Source organism: Taudactylus pleione, unplaced genomic scaffold (assembly GCF_031769625.1).
Source record: "Taudactylus pleione unplaced genomic scaffold, aTauple2 ptg000201l, whole genome shotgun sequence".
Taxonomy (NCBI): domain Eukaryota; kingdom Metazoa; phylum Chordata; class Amphibia; order Anura; family Myobatrachidae; genus Taudactylus; species Taudactylus pleione.
The window spans coordinates 27,789,612-27,808,188 of record NW_028284603.1 but is presented as its reverse complement, the minus strand read 5'-3'; the positions used below and the strand labels follow the sequence as shown (position 1 = coordinate 27,808,188).

Genomic DNA, 18,577 nt, shown 5'->3' with positions numbered 1-18,577 from the left:
TCTGCTAATGCTGCTATCAGCCCTTCCCCTGGTTTACAAGCGTGTGTGACTGTGCAAGGACTGAGACACCCACTTTGAGCCTCTTTAGATGCTGTAATACCGCTTGGTGCCTCCTTAGACGCTACCACCGGCCGCACCATAGAAACTTGTACCAGTCCTATGGTAGATACAAACTTTCTGTCCGAGAATGGCCACCAATGTGAGTGATAACACGTCTGTGTGCACTACCACCTCAGTGACACTACCATAATGCATCCATAAGATGGCCCCTCTCCGAGCCTCTAAATAGTCACCGTCCAGGAACACCCAGCACATTTCCAATACATTTCTGATACTGCACCTATGTGTATACACACCATATAACACAAGCGTCGTAGGAGATTCTAGGAATTTTCATGCACGCACACTTGCAAGAAAAATCGCACAACTCTGTGCACACCGGAATTGTGGGCTCAGTATCAGGCTCTTAATCTAGAGGCTAAATCGCCAAAGTCACACTGGTGCCTGCAACTTGCAGCCTATTACATTTAGCACATTGAGTGTTGATGTTTAATATAAATGTATCCCTTATTTGAGTTCTCCTGGGAACTACAGCAATTACATGCCTCAGTGATGTCCATAATTCCCAGTGAATTGTTCGGTAACATTCTCAAGATATTTCTAAAAATATTGCAAGAAGTTGGATGGAATTGTTGTGCTCTCAACACGCAGGGGCTGATGTAGCATTCAATGCGACTGGTCCGTAGATGCTCCCACATTGAGTAAGCGGAGCTAAATGCGAATATCCCGTTATACAATATCATAATTATTATTAAGATGTAATTAGTAATTAGCACAAAATAATTTATGTAATGTTAATATTATATATATTATATTAAACCTTCTATAAATAATATCTGTCTAAACAGGGAGTTCACATGTCAACACTTCTAGGCGGTGAGTGTGACCATTCCACTGCTCATTAGGAAAACTTGTATTCTATTAGGAATACTGCCCCCATACTGTAAATTACTGTAGAATTAGCTAATGCCCATATAATTTTACTAAGTATATTAGCTGGTAGTACACAAGTAGCTGACAGAACAGCACATTTAATAAGTTAAGTACCAACAAAGATCATCTTCATAAGAGCAAGCACCAACAAAGAGCAACTTCATAAGAGTATGTACCAACAAAGAGCATCTTCATAATAAGCAAGCACCAACAAAGAGCATCTTCATAAGAGCAAGCACCAACAAAGAGCATTTTCATAACAGTAAGCACCAACAAAGAGCATTTTCATAAGAGCAAGCACCAACAAAGAGCATTTTCATAAGAGCAAGCACCAACAAAGAGCATCTTCATAATTATTATTATTTATTACCAGTTATTTATATAGTGCACACATATTCTGCAGCGCTTTACAGAATAAGCAAGCACCAACAGAGAGCATCTCCATAAGAGCAAGCATCAACAAGAGCATCTTCATAATAAGCAAGCACCAACAAAGAGCATCTTCAAAAGAGCAAGCACCAACAAAGAGCATCTTCATAATAAGCAAGCACCAACAAAGAGCATCTTCATAATAAGCAAGCACCAACAAAGAGCATCTTCATAAGAGCAAGCACCAACAAAGAGCATCTTCATAATAAGCAAGCACCAACAAAGATCATCTTCATAAGAGCAAGCACCAACAAAGAGTATCTTCATAAGAGCAAGCACCAACAAAGAGCATCTTCATAAGAGTATGTACCAACAGAGAGCATCTTCATAAGAGTATGTACCAACAAAGAGCATCTTCATAATAAGCAAGCACCAACAAAGAGCAACTTCATAAGAGCAAGCACCAACAAAGCATCTTCATTATAGCAAGCACCACCAAAGAGAATTTTCATAAGACCAAGCACCAGCAAATAGCACCTTCATAAAGAGCATGCACCAACAAAAAGCAACTTCATTAGATCATAGACCTCTTGTCTTTTAACTCATCTTATATTGCTTTTGGGTGTGGATCATTAGGTCTACAATAAAAAAAAAGTAGACAATGTTTGGGTAGACAATGGAAGTTAGACAGGCAATAGGTAAACAGGGTCTGAAGGTCGACAGGGTCTGAAGTTCAACACACTAGAGGTCGACTGGTAAGAATGTTGACACACAAATTGTTGACACAGACAAGACAAGGTCGACATTTTTGTGTGTGTTTACTAGCCCTAATCTTCACTCTAACCCTCCCCTTGGTGCCTAACCCTAACTGTCAGGGTAGGTGTCTGACCCTAACCATCCCTTCTAGTGCCTAACCCTAACCGTCAGAGTAAGTGCCTAACCCTCCGGTAAGTGCCTAACCCTAACAAACACAAAAAAATCATGTGTCGACCATGTATGCGTCGACCTAATCGACCTTCTGTCCCTGTCGACCTTCTTACTAGTCAACCTTTAGTGTGTAGACCTACAGACCCTGTCGATCTTCAGATCCTGTTGACTTATTGCCTGTCTAACTTCCATTGTCTACCCAAACATTGTCTACTTTTTTACTGTAGACCTAATGTAGACCTAAATACTGGATACCATTGCTTTTATGTCCCTCCTCTATTATTTCCCCAGTATACATTGTATTGGAATTTATTGGAGTGTTATAAAAATAAGATAACAATAATAATTAGAATACTAATAATATAATTAGCATAGAAAATTACAGAAAAAGAGATATTCAATTGTCTGATAAATGCTTTGACTACATTTTGATACTAAATATTTTGCTATTCAAACAAAATATATTACATCTGTAACATTTTTTAAAACGAATAAAAACATTAAACAGACAAAAATGTAGTGAACTCCACCTAAAAACACCACGTTTTGCGAATAAAAGAATTTCCCCTTTAATTTTGGGGCTTAAATGCGGCAGGGAGCGGTGGCCGCTGCTAAGTAAATAAACCCCTGTAACACCAACTGTCAAACTTGGAGAAGCGTGATGGTATGGGTCTCTTTTGCTGGATCCCAAGTTGGTGACTTGCAAAGAGTGACTGGCATCCTGAATCAAAAGGGCTACCACAGCATTTCTTAGGTCCATGCAATACACTCTAGTCTACAGCATAGGTTCCAGGCTTAATCCCCAATTAGCTGGTTTGCAATGAAGAAGAGTGAAAGCAAAGTAACCTACAAGTGCAACACAATTGTGGCAACGTCTGCAACAGCGCCGGGAATCACTTGAGGAACAATACTTGATTTCCATTGTCCAAAGATTGCCACGTGTGTGTCCAGCGGTTATATCTGCAAAGAGCGACTACTTTCATGGGTCAAAATATTTACAAAATTTTGTTAAACCAAATTATTTACTTACTTTTATCTCCAATTGTTTATTTGTCCTATACTTTAATTTTAGTGTACTCTGAGACAAATAACTGGATATATTTTAAAAACTAGAAAAATGGGGTGATCTAAAACTTTTGACTAATAGTGTATAACATATATACAGATACATGCACATATGTGTGTGTGTGTAACTATGTATATATATATATATATATATATATATATATATATATAAAAAATACACACACATATATGTACTGTATACTTATTCATACAACTATATGAATAAAATGGCCACAGCATAAGGTCGCTGCATGAATTGGGTAATGACTTGAAATAATTTAGGGAACTTTAACAGGAAAACAGTTAAAAGCAGCCGTTTAAATTAAGGACAATTAGGGCATATTTCTTTAACGCTATCATTATATCACCTGTATTCTACGACATACTCTACCATTAGAAGCAATTATGTGCTTGGGATTTCAAAAGATAGTTTGTCAGATAAAGGTTGTCCCAGAAAACCATTTGAGATAATTACACAGGGTGATATGCTATGCGTAACTGCCAATAAATGTGTATATCTGGCTTTTAGAGAACTGAATATATGCTGCGTTAACATTATTCTTAACACTATTTTATTACATAAGGGGTCAAAAAATGTAACCATTTGCTGTTGAAAGATATAACGTACTGAAAAATGGGCTATTACAAACAATTCAGGGTAATTTCATTTGACATTTGCAATGCACGATCACAAGGTCCAACAATAGCCAATAACCCTCCCATATATTTCTCTTTAGCGATAAACCAGAGCACATTTAGCACAGGCTAGTGGCATACGGATAAAGTTAGACAACTAGCACATGTGCTCTGCACCATGAAAAGGTGGGCATCCTGTGAGAGGCTATGAAAACTGCCGGTTGTCACCACTTGTATGACAGGAGCTCTGCATTCATACTGCCTTCTACAGTATGTACAAATACAGCAAGTAAGAACCAGGGGGATGTAGTTAGGTAGCCGACGTTCGAAATGCCGACCGCCGGCTTCCCGACTGTCAAATCCCGGCAGGGGTCTAATGATAGGCGTTGAAATCCCAATGCCACTCATTATCCCTACGCCGGGAGCCCGACACCCGGCATACCGAACAAAGGTAAGCCGAGGCGGCGGGCGCAGACAGCCGCGGGGAGGAGGGTTAGGTTAGGGGTTCCCAGGGGGGACTTAGGGTTAGGTACCCCCCACGGGAGGGTTAGGCTAGGGGAAGGTGGGGTTAGGCGGCCCCCGGGAAGGTTAGGTTTAGGCTTTGGGGAAGGGGGGGTTAGGTTTAGGCACTTATAGGGGGGAGGTTAGGGTTAGGCACTAGGGGGGGAGGTTAGGGTTAGGCACCCCTAAAGGAGGTTTAAGGTTAGGGGGGGAGAGGGTTAGAAATAATTAATTTACTTACCTTGTCGGGATCTTCACTGCCGGTCTTCCGGCGTCGGGATTTCGGTAAATCATACTGATCCAGAACCAGGTTCCTAGGACTGAAATACACAGCACTAGTCTTGTGTCTATGACTCCTTTAGGGTTAGGCATTCCTGAAGAGTTAGGGTTAGGAACCAGGAGGGAGGGTTAGGCACTAGATGGGACAATTAGGGTCAGGCACCTACCCCGACGGTTATGGTTAGGCATCAGGAGGGAGGGTTAGGCACTTACCGGTGGGTTAGGGTTAGGCACCAGGAGGGAGGGTTAGGGTCAGGCACCTACCCCGACGGTGAGGGGTAGGCACCAGGAGGGAGTATTAGGCACTTACTGGTGGGTTAGGGTTAGGCACCAGGAGGGAGGGTTAGGTTAGGGCTAGAAAAAAAACAAAAACACCTATCGACCATTTCTGTGTCGACCATTCGTCTGTCGAACTAATGACCCCTTTGACCTCCTGTCCCTGCCGACCTTCATACTAGTCATACTAGTCGACCTTTAGTGTGTCCACCTTCAGACCCTGTCGACCTATTGCCTGTCTAACTTGTATTGTCTACCTTTTTATTGAAGACTTAATGATACACACCCCAGTGCAACATGGTTTTGCTGCAAAGTTACTTGCTTTTTTTGCTCTGCACCCAACTCAGAATCACACAACACAACACACTTGATTTTGCATTTAATATTGCTGCCCTTTTAATTGCTGCAGGCAAAACAGCTGTCAATCGGCTGCTTTGAAAAGCTGTATTACTGTATAGTTAATATAGACCCTAGGGTTCACCCAGACTTTTCTGTTCTTCATGTGTCCAATCAGTTGAACACATATAATGTGTACTAAGGGCCTAATTCAGACCCGCTCGCGAGCGTAGCATGCTCGCAAGCAGGTCGATGGTGCCCTAATGCGCATGTGCATGACGGAGGGAGCTCCGTCGTGCGCATGCGCAAGACCCGTATAGCGACAGCCAAGCTGTCGCTCCGGGTCTCACACCAAAGGGGGCGCGCTGTCAATGGTGACTGACAGCGCGCCCCCTTTGGTGGGCGTGCCGGGGGCGTGGCTGCCAGACGAACGCGTTCCCATGGGAACGCCTACCGTCTGGGTCCGGCCCCACTGACATCACTAGTGATGTCAGTGGGAGTGATTTTGGCTCTGATAGAGCCAAAATCACTCCAGGGCTTGTGGCCACGAGACCCTACCGCAGGGTCTCGTCGCATGCCCGATGGTCGCGATGGTCTTGACCATCGCGACCATCATCATGGACGCTCGCATAAGCTGTTGGTGGTAACCCACAGCTATGCGAGCGTCCAAGAGGCCGCTCCAAGTTGAGGCAGGAGGGCCCTGATTCAGAGCGAGCACTCTGGTCAGAGCGTCCGGCTCTGAATCAGGCCCTAAATGCAAAGTACATATTACGGGGTAAATTTACTACAGTGAGAGTTTTTAGAAGTGCTCATAGCAGCCAATCAGATTCTAGCTATTGTCTAGAAGGTGCTAGTTAAATGGTAAGTAGAATTTGATTGGTTGCTATGGGCAACATCTCCACTTCTAAAAACTCTCACTTTAGTAAATTTACCCCACCAATCTTCATATATGTTTCTGCTACAGGTGCATTTGAAAAACATAAAACAATTCAAACCCACTCGCTGCCGCAGGCAGTTCGCAGGGTCTGTGGGCGCTTTTCTTTTTTCTCCAGGCCGCTCGCAAAGCTGTGGGTGTCCACCCACAACTTGTGCGAGCGGGCTGGAGCCCATCGCGATTATCGCGACCATCGGGCTTACGACGAGACCCTGGGGTAGGGTCTCGGCTGCCGCAAGCCCGAGTAGACTCTCTGCTCTAATAGAGCAGGAAGTCCACTACTGACATCAGTAGTGATGCCAGCAGGTCCTCCCACAAACACACAGGCGTTCCTAAGGGAACGCCTGCGTTTGTGCAGCCACCCCCCCTACCCGCCTACAAAACGAGGCGAGCTGTCACTCACCATCAACAGCCGTCCCGTCTTTTAGCGAGCCCCGTAGCGACTGAAGTTCAGTCGCTCGGCGGTGCTCGTGCATGCGCACGCCGGATGCGGCGCATGCGCAGTAGCCAAACAGCGAGCCGCTTGCCTGAATCAGGCCCAAAGTCCTTACCTGTAACTATAAAGGCGCATATCCACTACACGATAAAAAATTAACTACTGAACGATTATGACATTGTTATCGTTCAATCGTTCATTAATTGTACAGTGAATATGCCGGCAACAACCAGTGATGCGCACTCTCGCTGGTCGTTGTCGGCATCTGTCATCGCCTGAACAGGCAGGGCAACCTGCCGATATCGACCGGTTGTGCATGTTCAGAGATGAGGGAGGGTGTCTGCACTGAACGACATATCGTTCAGTGTGGGCACAATATCCACTGCACAGTATGATAAACGATTGAACGATTACGATGTTGTAATCGTACAGTCGTACTACACTCGTGTAGTGAATATGCACCTTAAGAAGTCACTAGATAAAATAAAGTAACAGTTGTCTAACATACCAGGGAATCAGTATGTAATACCGCTGGCCCCCTGCACGGAAGCCCGGAAGGGGTGAAGCTCCCGATCGCTAAAAAGGTAAGTATAACTAACCCTATTCTTCCCCCTAACCCTAACCCCCTCTAAGTGCCTAAACCTTACCCCCCCTCCCAGCAGCCTAAACCTAAGTCTCCCGGGGGGGGTTCCTAACCCTAACCCCCGCTTCCCCTAGCCTAACCCTAAGTCCTCCCGGCGTACCTTGCTGGGATTTGACAGTCGGCCTACTGACTGCATCCCCATACCAGAGCCATTCATGACACTCACAACTGTCTATAAATTCTTATATTGGTACTCATATAAACACACTGGAAATACTAATGTGAGAAAAGCGAGCGCAAAATAAAATATGAACATGACACTGATGTGCACTTACATGCAGAAGCACACTGTTGTGGATTGGAAATTTCACTTTAGGGATTTTGATATTGTGAAATAAAGTGTTATATGTTATTTTAACACTCCTGCCACCAGCTGAGATTCAAATGTTAGGCTACTTAAAGAGAAAAATAGCTATCTGCATTTATTAGTATGATGCCATCTTCAGAGACAAATTGTGCAGACCTTTCCCTGATTGGCCACTTTCTGGCCCCAGTACCTCTATATGATTATAGTGCAGTCTTATATACAGGGTATGTAGTCATATTTCCAAAGGCCAAATTTACACCATGCCAGACCTGCCACACATGTTCATTATTCTAAATATATTCATCTCACAATTTCAAGAGGGAGGTAGTTTAAATCCCGGCAGTTAGGATGCCATCGCTCAGAATGCTGGTGCCGGAGTCCCGACACTTGTCAGAATCCCGGCACCAGCATCCCAACCACCGGCATCACAACAGCAAGTAGTGGGGTTAGGGTTAGGCACTAGGGGGAGGGTTAGGGTTAGGCACTAGGGGGGAGGGTTAGGTTTAGGCTGCAGTGGGGGATGGTTAGGTTTATGGGTAGGGTTAGTATACTTACCGACAGGTGTCTGTATCCTAACCCTGTCGGGATGCCTTTCTAAATTCTACGGGCAAAACTGCCAATACTTGGTGGTTTTGAAATGCTGCCGCTTAGTAAATATACCACGAAGTCTTTATATGAGTGGCAGGCAAATTGGAGGAGTCATAAACATAAGGCCAGTGCTGTGCATTTCAGTCCTATGAGCCTGTATTGGTAGCTGTCAGTAGTGTTCATAGCTGCTCACAGGATGCCCACATTTTCATGGTGCAGATGGCAATCCGGTGCCAAACAACTATATATCCTAGATACTGAAGAGTGTTGTGCAATGACGGTTTCAGATTCCAAGCAGTCTATGGAACTATGTTATAGGAAACTTGGTCACCTAGGTTATGACATGGTGACAGGGATGTCAGTGTGACAAACCCGAAAGACTAGAGTGTGAAAGTTGCATGAAGGGTAAGCAAACATGTTGCCCCTTTCCAAAGTGAGTGTCCAGGGCTAAAGCACCATTGGAACTAGTAAGTACAGATGTGTAAGGCCGAATAGAGGTAGAATCAATTAGTCAGAATCATTACTTCATGACACACAGTTGATGCTACAAGGATGAAGCACGTCTAAGTCCTGAAACTAAACGTAAACTTACCAAAAAAGTTGCAGAATACGAGAGTCTAGTAGAAACCAAGATAGGCAAGAAAATAAAAGTGTTAAGGTCTAATAACAGAGATTAAAGAGGAATTACATCCAACACCAATTAACAATTGCCTACACATATGAAACGGCGTGAGTGAGAGGGCAAATAGACCATCTGCTGAGAGGGCATGGACTATGTTAAGTGGTGCAGGTCTGGATAAAACAATTATCCCTCAAGAATTGAGCACCTACAGTGGCAGTCAAAAATAAAACACCATAGGAGGCATGGTCCGGTAAAAAGCCAAGTGTTAATCATTCCCATGTATTTTTATGTAAAGTATATGCTCACATCTCTAAAGAAAGAAGACGCAAGTTAAATTCAAAGTCTATCTCGTGTGTTATACTTGGATATTATCAACAAAGCAAAGGATACATATTCTGGGACATTATCACTCAAAAGCTCATACAGTCAACAGATTTAGGGGGTCATCCAGACCCGGTCGTTAGCGCCGATGCGCTCAGACCGGGTCGATGGCCCCCCACACAGCATGCGCACGACGGCGCCGGCGTGCGCATGCGTTAGACCCGCTATGACCGACAGCGCCGGTCGTAGCGGGTCTCGATCCAAAGGGGGCGAGCTGTCGATGTTGATTGATAGCTCGCCCCATTTGGAAGGCAGGCCGGGGGGGGTGGCAGCCCAAACGGAGGCGTTCCCATGGGAACGCCTACCGTTTGGGGGAGGCCCCACTGACATCACTAGTGATGTCAGTGGAGAGCTTCCGGCTCTGACAGAGCCAGAAGCTCTCCAGGGCTTACGACAAGTGAGACCCTACCATAGGGTCTCCTCGTAAGCCCCGATGGTCGCGATGGTCTCTGACCATCGCGACCATCACCCGAGCGGTCGTTAGAGCTGTGGGCGTAAACCCACAGCCTAACGACCGAAACAGAGGCGGGCGGTCAGGATGCAAGCAGCCGCCCATACATTTGCAAATATATGAATAAGCGCCAGGCCAATCGTCAAGGCTCCTCTATATGGTCCTTGGTTGGAATTTTTTTGGGGTGCCTTGCTTCTTGGACGTGAACCCCTTAATGCTAGGGACGCCGGTATAGAGGAGCCTTGACGATTGGCCTGGCGCTTATTCATATATTTGCAAATGTATGTAACTAATACCTCTGAATCGCTATTATCATGTAGGATTTAAGTATTGTTTTTGCTGCAGTGTGCTGGGGGGCAAATCTCCTTTTTTTCTGTGTTCAGAGTAAACCCCGCCCTTTACAAGCACCTGTGTTATGCAATTAAGCTGATCTGAGCAACTACCATTTCTTTTGCAAGTTTGGAGAGGCATGAAGGCAGTCAGCATTAGGAGGATGTGCTGATGCTTATAGTGCCATGTGGAGGTTTTTTGGGGTACCTCCAAGGTAAGTTAGCTCTCAGCTTTTATATGTACTGTTATCATGCAGTACATCAATTGTAATTATATGACCCAGAGTGGGTGCTACTATTATGTAGCAATAATTATTTTGGGGTGAGCGTTTGGGAGTGGGGCCCCCGGGGGGGTTCTGACTGGGCCTTTCTCATGGCATCACCACTTAATTCACATAGAATACTTTTATCACTTTTCTATTTGTTTGTATATTATTTATGTCATTTTAATTCTTTCTCATTTCATTAACACTTATTGATTTATACTTACACATCTTTTCTTTATACTTCACTATCACCTTTTTCCCTTTTTCGTGTGATGCCCTGGGGATGGTCCTTGGTTGGAATTTTTTTTGGGGTGCCTTGCTTCTCGGACGTGAACCCCTTAATGCTAGGGACGCCAGTATAGAGGAGCCTTGACGATTGGCCTGGCGCTTATTCATATATTTGCAAATGTACGTAACTAATACCTCTGAATTGCATTTCTTATGTTATCAGAGGCAGCCTTGAGTGACAGGGGTTGTTAGGAGAAAGCGCCCTGCCTTGTCTCTTCATCTGGCGCTAAGACCCTGGACTGCTGGAGGCCCGAACTCAGACCTTGTGCTCTACTGCACATGCATGGCATGTCTGCACGTCTTCAGCTCCATCCTCCATGCTGGAAGGACATGCCCCTGAGAGTCTCCAGTATACTCCGAATAAAGATGGCATCACAGAGGCCAGTGATGTCAAAATATACTGACACATCTATGGAATATGCAGCCGCATTGCTGGGGGTTAGTGTGAGGGGGACGCACTTTACTAGGTTGAGTAATCATCCCCCTCTATATCCAGCCCTGTCCAACAGAGAGCCTATGCATGGATGCAGCTGGCTGCCAACAGATGACTGTCTTGACACTTCAATAATAACTGGTTCATCTTTCAGGTCTCCACCTTTGACTGTGTCCTCATTCCAACTACACCACACCACCGAGAGCTGTACAGAAATGCCAGTCACCAATGGCTGCTTGATTATTGGTGACTTACAATGCTTCTGCTTCACAAAAGCCACACACACTTATCTCACTAACAGATACAATTGTTATTTTGTTACCTTATGTATCATGTGTTACCCACATAACTTGGAGGTAAGCTTTTTAGGTAGTGCCAGTTTTACCTTCTATTAAATGCCAAATGTATGTTATTTATTTGGAACATAATCACTTTAAAGTGCAACATAATTAGTACTAACACTCTGAGAGGCCCATTGTATTCTTCAATAAGCACAGTAAACTAAAGAAGAGAGCATTTCCAACAATCACAATTTTTTCATTATTACTAAGGTTGTAAAACATTTTATGCATGTGAATGTTACTGGCACCTCGATTTTATAAGACTACTTGTATTTTAAATATACGGGTTATTTAATGCAGAAATCCGAGGAAGTTCTGACCGTGGTATGCTATTAGAAGAATAGTCAGATTTACCATTTCTCCTTTTTTTTTATCATGCTGCTATTAATAATTTATCATTTATGGAGTGTCATAGACTACCATGGCAACCACAGTCATATAGAACATGGAGCCTAATTCAGAGGTGGACGTAGTGCCGATATGTGCACGCAGTTGGTCGATGTTTTTTCTATTGCGCGTGAGTCTGGGTCGCATCGCGCATGTGTCCCGATTGTTTCTGCACAGAGACGCAGCACAATATCCACTGCACACACAGAGATGTGTATAGGTAGAGTATGGGGCATTCCTGGGCAATGACTGGGTGGTCATGGGGATGTGTCAAATCTGGCGCACGTAGAGGCAGCGTCTGATGGGGGAATGTCGCGGACGTGTCAGTGAACGAGGCTGCGTACAGAGATGCACAGAAGCTCACACAGGAGGCTTAACTCTGCCAGAGAAACTGCACCTGTCATAGGCCTGGTGCAAGTTTCCGATGGTGCGACAGATGTGTCTAAAGATGCACTGGACAGAAATGCAGTATCTTAAGATGCTGCAAGTGGGCATCTCAGTCCTTGCACATTCGGACGCACACTTCTACACAAGGGAAGCTTTGTAGCGGAATTAGCATACAGTGCAGACACCACTGCGGCAAAAGCCGCGTACGCATCCACCTCTGAACCACGCCCATGATGTGCTTAGAAGACATGTTGAGAGAGTTGTGTGAACCGGCAGCCATGCTTGAAAGGAGATCATTTGTAGTGAAGCTGGGTACACACTGAGACGACCGGCATTCGTTCTGACTTTCCCCACAATTTCCCTTGAGCCCAGAACAAGTGATATTGAGCGTACACACTGTGCAATCTTGCAAAACATCCGAACGATATATCGTATCGTCTGTTCGTATATGATTTATCATTGGTCCTGTACACACTAGAACAACCATCTTTAAGATCACTGGCTGGGAGTGGCAAGAAGTGACAAAGTCAGAGGCCAGATTGGACGACAAATCACCTGGTCATCCAGTTGACCATACACTCTAAGCGACGAGCGCCATATTGCTTGCGTTATCGCTAGGTTTGATGTGCAGCACGGACAGCTAGCGACCAATGGGAGTGTGTAATCATGCGTACACCCTGAGCGATCTAGACAATTTGTCGCTATGAAACGGCAAATCGGCCCGACATCACTCCAGTGTGTACCCAGCTTTAGATTGCCATATAATCCCAAATGTCTCAACTTGGAGGGACATGAATATTAAAAACCTTTCCTCTGTCTAAATGTTCGGAGGTACAGTATGGGATAGCTAATATAAATTACTATCATATGCCACTGCTTTAAACAGATACACAAAGAGACAAAGTGTTACACAAAACTTTGGTACAATCACATCGCACTTCAAAACCTTAGCATAAATATATTCTTCATTATATTTATGTCAAAGTCCTGAATTGAAATAGCTAGTAACATAATGCAATATTCATATTCAAGAGAGCACATTAAATTATAGTATGCTAAATGCTGAAAAATAATGATTTACTATTTAATTTTGATCCATTATTTTATATGATGATTATTAATACTATTGATAACCACAGCAGTAACACAACCAAGTCAAACAACAAATTAAGATTATAAATTTTCAACATTGTGTGTGCTGTATTAAAAAAAATATGGCAGAGTGTCATACTGGTAACTTACTACTACTACACTAGTGATCCTAGGACTCTGTAGTGTGCACACAGTACATAGCTATGCATCACTCTAGTACCTACTAATACATTATACACTTCTGCTCAAACCCTATATAGGATAATGTAACTATGGTACAAATAGGACCTGGACAGTTGTAGTATACTGTATATGTTTGCTAAGGATCCCATGTGTACGATTTATCTGATGTGTTCAATACCTGGACTACTATATGTGTGATACGGAGAACTGTATAAAACATACAAAACCATTTTGAGCTAACTGAAATGTTGTTGTTGTTCAGAATTCAGTCTTTTAAAATAATAAATAATGCTAATTATAATAACATAAGAATATTTTTGTTTTTTAGGTTCTGTACTTGGCTTGTAGTCTTGTGCCTTTAAATGGTCGCTTAACTCTTTCTAACAGCCTTAAGATTTAAAGGTAAAATTATTCTCTATATGATTTATAATGTTCCACTATTGAAAATAAGAACAGAAAATTGCAACTAAAGTATTATAACGTCCAACATTTTACTATAATGACATTTCACTCCTGGTACTCTCTAGTCTGCAGATGACCTTGATGCGCTACAATGACCAGCAAGAAATGTATATCCAATTTGTTTAGAATGTCTTTTTGGCACTATAAATACCTCTTTAATGAATAGTAACATATCAAATAAAATCTACAAGAAAAGATTGTTAGAATTGCATAATATATATATACAGAATACGAGCAACTATATTATGCAAATGGACAATATTAAAAAGTAGCGACATTCTCATAAACAAAACATTACAGGGACCATTTTAAATCTTGGAAATTAGGTTCAAATTTCAATTAAAATGTATCATTATCATATAAAAAAAGTATTAGAATAAAACAGTTATATTCTTAATAAAATGAATGTGATGACCACAGATTCTCTCACACGAGAAAACTATACATACGTTTGTCCATGCCTTTTAGCCGATTATGTGTTGAATGAGAATCAATTTATATAGGAGTTTTATTGAGGCAATTACTAACACTCTAAGTACTTTAACAAGCAAGAAAAAACTATTAATAAACATTGGAATCAGTACAAATTCTTAAAGAAAACAATTTACAGGTCAATCATCATGAACTATGCAATGTTATAAAAATGCACATAATGTACATGCATATTGGTAATACAGTATCAACTATACAGTACACGTGTGACTAAACGCCTAACCTTGAGGTGTAGTCTTTCCTTACCTGCGAAGCTCCGTACCCTGGTGATATAATGTTTCTGCCAAATCATCAGCTTGTAATAAAAGCTTAATATTACTGTCAAGCAATGTTACTTCTATTCAGGATCCGGGACATATCCTCAGCCATCAGAACATATCGGCATGCGTCTTACCACTAAGCTTACTACCAAGCCATCCTTTGTGGCTTAAGACCATATGGCTACCTGTCTATATGCCAATGAATCTTTAATTATTGATTTAATTGCTGTAATACTATCTGACCGATGTACAAACAAGGAAGTCACGTGCGGACGTTACATGCAGCCTGCTCCTCATTTGTCTATTCTGTATTTTTTAGCAGTGTGGCTTGCCAGCTTCGTATATTTTACAAGTGTAATAGAGGATGCAAGTTCAAGCTGACAATGCAAAAAACACACTATTGTCTTCTTTTTTTTAAATACAGCAAGTTGAGTCAAGTTACCCCAGGAAATGGGAACATCCAAAGCAAACTTAAGCTTTGGGCTTTCTTTAATGTCTACAAATAACTAATACTGCTTACATGCTGGCAATACGTAATAAGATTCCTTTACTAGTCGAGTCAAAATAACAGCAACCAAGTATTCCATTTTATTAAGCACAACTAAAGCAAATTATAGTGCAAACTACATTTCCAAAAATTTTCTTTTGGGCCATTGATTGTGCTTACCCAAAAAAGTAGTATAAAAAAAGTGTATGACAATTACAGCGCCCTTTCCTTATCAAAATCTCCTGAATATTGCCCAAGTTCACTAGTGCAAAGGAGACTTGACCCCACCAAGTTTCAAAGCCATAACCTTGATAAAGAGGAAAAGGAACACAGAGAGCCAGATACGGAGGTGGACACAGTGCCAATGTTGAACGCAAGCGGTCAATGTTTTCAGTCTGCACGTGTCCCGATTGTTACCGCCGTGGGGACCAGAACAAATTTAGACACAGAATAGTGTAATTTGAGGGAGCATCTCTGGGTGGGAGCAGCGGGACGGTTAGCCAGACACGGGTGTGCTGTGATCAGTGACTGCAACTTTTTACGCAATTGCACTGATTCTGGCGGCCTTGTTCAGACCGTCATTCTGCACTTCCAAAGGGCTTCTGCAATATTCGATGGTGTAACCGATGTGCGTCTCATGGAGCAACTTAAGTGGCAGATTAGCACCACAGCCGATGCCCATCTCTGCATGAATTCCATCGGCTGCAGCTTTAGCATAAAGATGCAGTCACGGTGTGTAAGCAGTCGAGGAGCCATTAGTGTCCACCTCTGAATCAGAACGTGGCAGGAGCATGTCTTCAGTCCCAATGAATGTAGACTCTGTGGGTTTATTCTAGGAGAGATGAAAAAGTCCATACCACAAAGAGGACACAAGTACTACTTGGGGCTCTATTTATTATTAAATACTACAACGGCCACTAGCAGTGCTAGTTAAGAGGACACCACTGGTATTTTCTAATATTTACTTGTAGAGCAGGTTCAGGAGTGTTTGCCTCCTCTACGTAGTCCCCTTCTTTGCTGCTGGCAATGGGGACTTTACAGGCAACGCCATCTATAACTGGCGATATAATTGTAACTAAAACAGCAGAAAGCGTTTCAAATGCCCCTCACCAGAGTATGAGGAAGCGAGAATGACTGGTAAGTATGGGGCCGCCCAAGAAATCATTGATAAACTACACTAACCTGTGATTACCCCTCTTTTCAGTGGAATAAGAGTTATCACTGGATGATAAATAGAGCCTTTAAAGTTGCAATTCTTCATCAATCTAATTTCAAAACTACATACTCTCTCCTAGAAAGAACTGTGCTTCCTGCTGCCCTTGTAACACACTCGCTGCTCAGAATATCTCATCACTTTTCTGAAGGTCCTTCCACCCTCTCATTCAGGTTTCCTGTTATAACCATCTCTCTTACAATCCACTGACAGTTTCAAGGATGTGAAGGTCATAACTTCAGGCATCAATCATCCCTTCCCCTCCTTCATAACATGGACATCTACTGTAAGCTGCAAATATTTTTCCTACATGTCCTGTTCTTCATGCAAGTTTTGTACATTCTTGCCAGTGTGCAGAATGTGTTTGGCGGGACCCTGCTTACTGCATGGCGCTCTCTTCTCTTCGATACAACAACTGCGAGGTGGCTGTCTGGTAGATAGGGAGGGTCTAAAACTACTCGCCACAATATTAGTGTACTCTAGTGTAAGTGAATACATTGTTTGAATACACTAGTATCGTGGCGAGTATTTTGTAGGCTGTACCTTACAGTACTCAATACAATACACTGAATTTTGGAGAATTCCCCCAGACACCCAGGAGAGTAGACCTACTGGATCCCACCTACTTCTCCAGTGAGGCTTGTGTTCTGGAGGCTGTTGATGCTGCTTACAGCAAATCATTTCATCATGGCCCTGCCCCCACTGCCAATGGTTTGAATTGCAGCTGTGGGGGGCGGGACTGTGACGACGTAAGACAATCTGTTACAACCCCTACACTTTTCTCTTGGGCCTACTTCAAGTATTCTCCAGGTGAACCGTGAACCTGCTGAGTGCCTTGAGGATGTCTTAATCTTCCCCGCATTTTTCCACTACTCCGTAGTAGATAATATAAGTTATCTGAGTATTATTAATAGTACCAATAATACCAATATTATGAATGGCCAAGTAGTAGGAATAAGGATAAGTTTATGGAAATGGACAATATCTAAGCCAAAGTCATCATGGAGAAGAGGCTGCTAATTATGATTGTCATGCCTCCACCATGGGATGTAGTTATAATCCCGACATGCGGCATCCCAGCTGAAGATATCCCAGCGCTGGAATGCCACTACCCGGCTACAAGACCGGCGCCGGAATCCCGACAGGAGGTCACATCCCGACGCTGGAATCCCGACAGCCCTAAATTCACGAATGTTAGGACTTAGCCGCGGGGGCGAAGGGTTAGGTTTAGGCGTCAAAGGGGGGTTAGGGTTAGGTACCTCCGGGGGGTGGGTTAGGGACCAATGGAGGGGGGCTAGATGTAGGCAGCAAGGGGGTTTAGGTTTAGGCACCAAGGGAGGAGGGTTAGGTTTAGGCACTAACGGGGAGGGTTAGGATAGGCTGGGGGGAGAGTTAGTGTTAGGATGTACAAACAGAGGGTTAGGGAGAGGAGGAGGGAGGGTGAGTATACTTACCCAATCCATGTCGGGATCCTGAGCATCGGGATGCTGCTGTCAGTATATTGACAGCAGGCATCCCAACTGCTGGGATTTCATACCCATTGCCTCCAGCATATGTAGTATTGTTTAGAGTCATTTATGACATCTAGTGGTCAGCACAGAAGTAGTGTAATTGTGAACCTCACAGGCCACCTTAGCTTAGTTCTCAGGGTATTCTGGGTAATTACTGGAGGCAGACATTTAATTTCTCACATGGTCAGCCAGACATCCACACACATGCTCCTCTGAGCCAGCATCCGATGGTGAGTTTCTTATGCCTGAATTTGCCATTACAGATCTGCTGATAGAGAGTATGTATTCCAGCATACTCTTGGATATGTGACTCATTAATGTTTGCATACTGTGTTCATGTTTCTGTATGTTTGCATTGCAGTATCACATCTGTGCATGTAGCAATTGTATTCCATCATTTATTTTCAGTTTTACCAACTTCCTCTATTCTACAATACAAATTCAGTTCTTCAGATAATCACATCTGACTGGGATTATTGAAAAGTAGAAGTGGTTATGATGTATACACTGAATTTGTTAGAGTGACTTAGTGAAAGTCATAACAATGAATATAAACCAAAGATGACGACTGCCTGTTTCCAAGAGGTCCAGAAGACAAATACAAATGATTTTCGAGAGGTTTTACAAACTAAACTCTTGTGGCCAATAAGAGGTATATTTTCTAAAGTGCGGGTTTATAGAAGTGGAGATATTGCCTATAGC

The 18,577-nt window shown here is 43.1% G+C and overlaps 1 protein-coding gene across 1 annotated transcript in view; it reads right to left on the bottom strand.

The window, feature by feature from the left end:
* SYT14 (synaptotagmin 14) overlaps positions 1–18,577 on the bottom strand; it is a 234,789-nt gene that overhangs the window by 158,346 nt on the left and 57,866 nt on the right. The gene's annotated exons all lie outside the window — the stretch shown is intronic.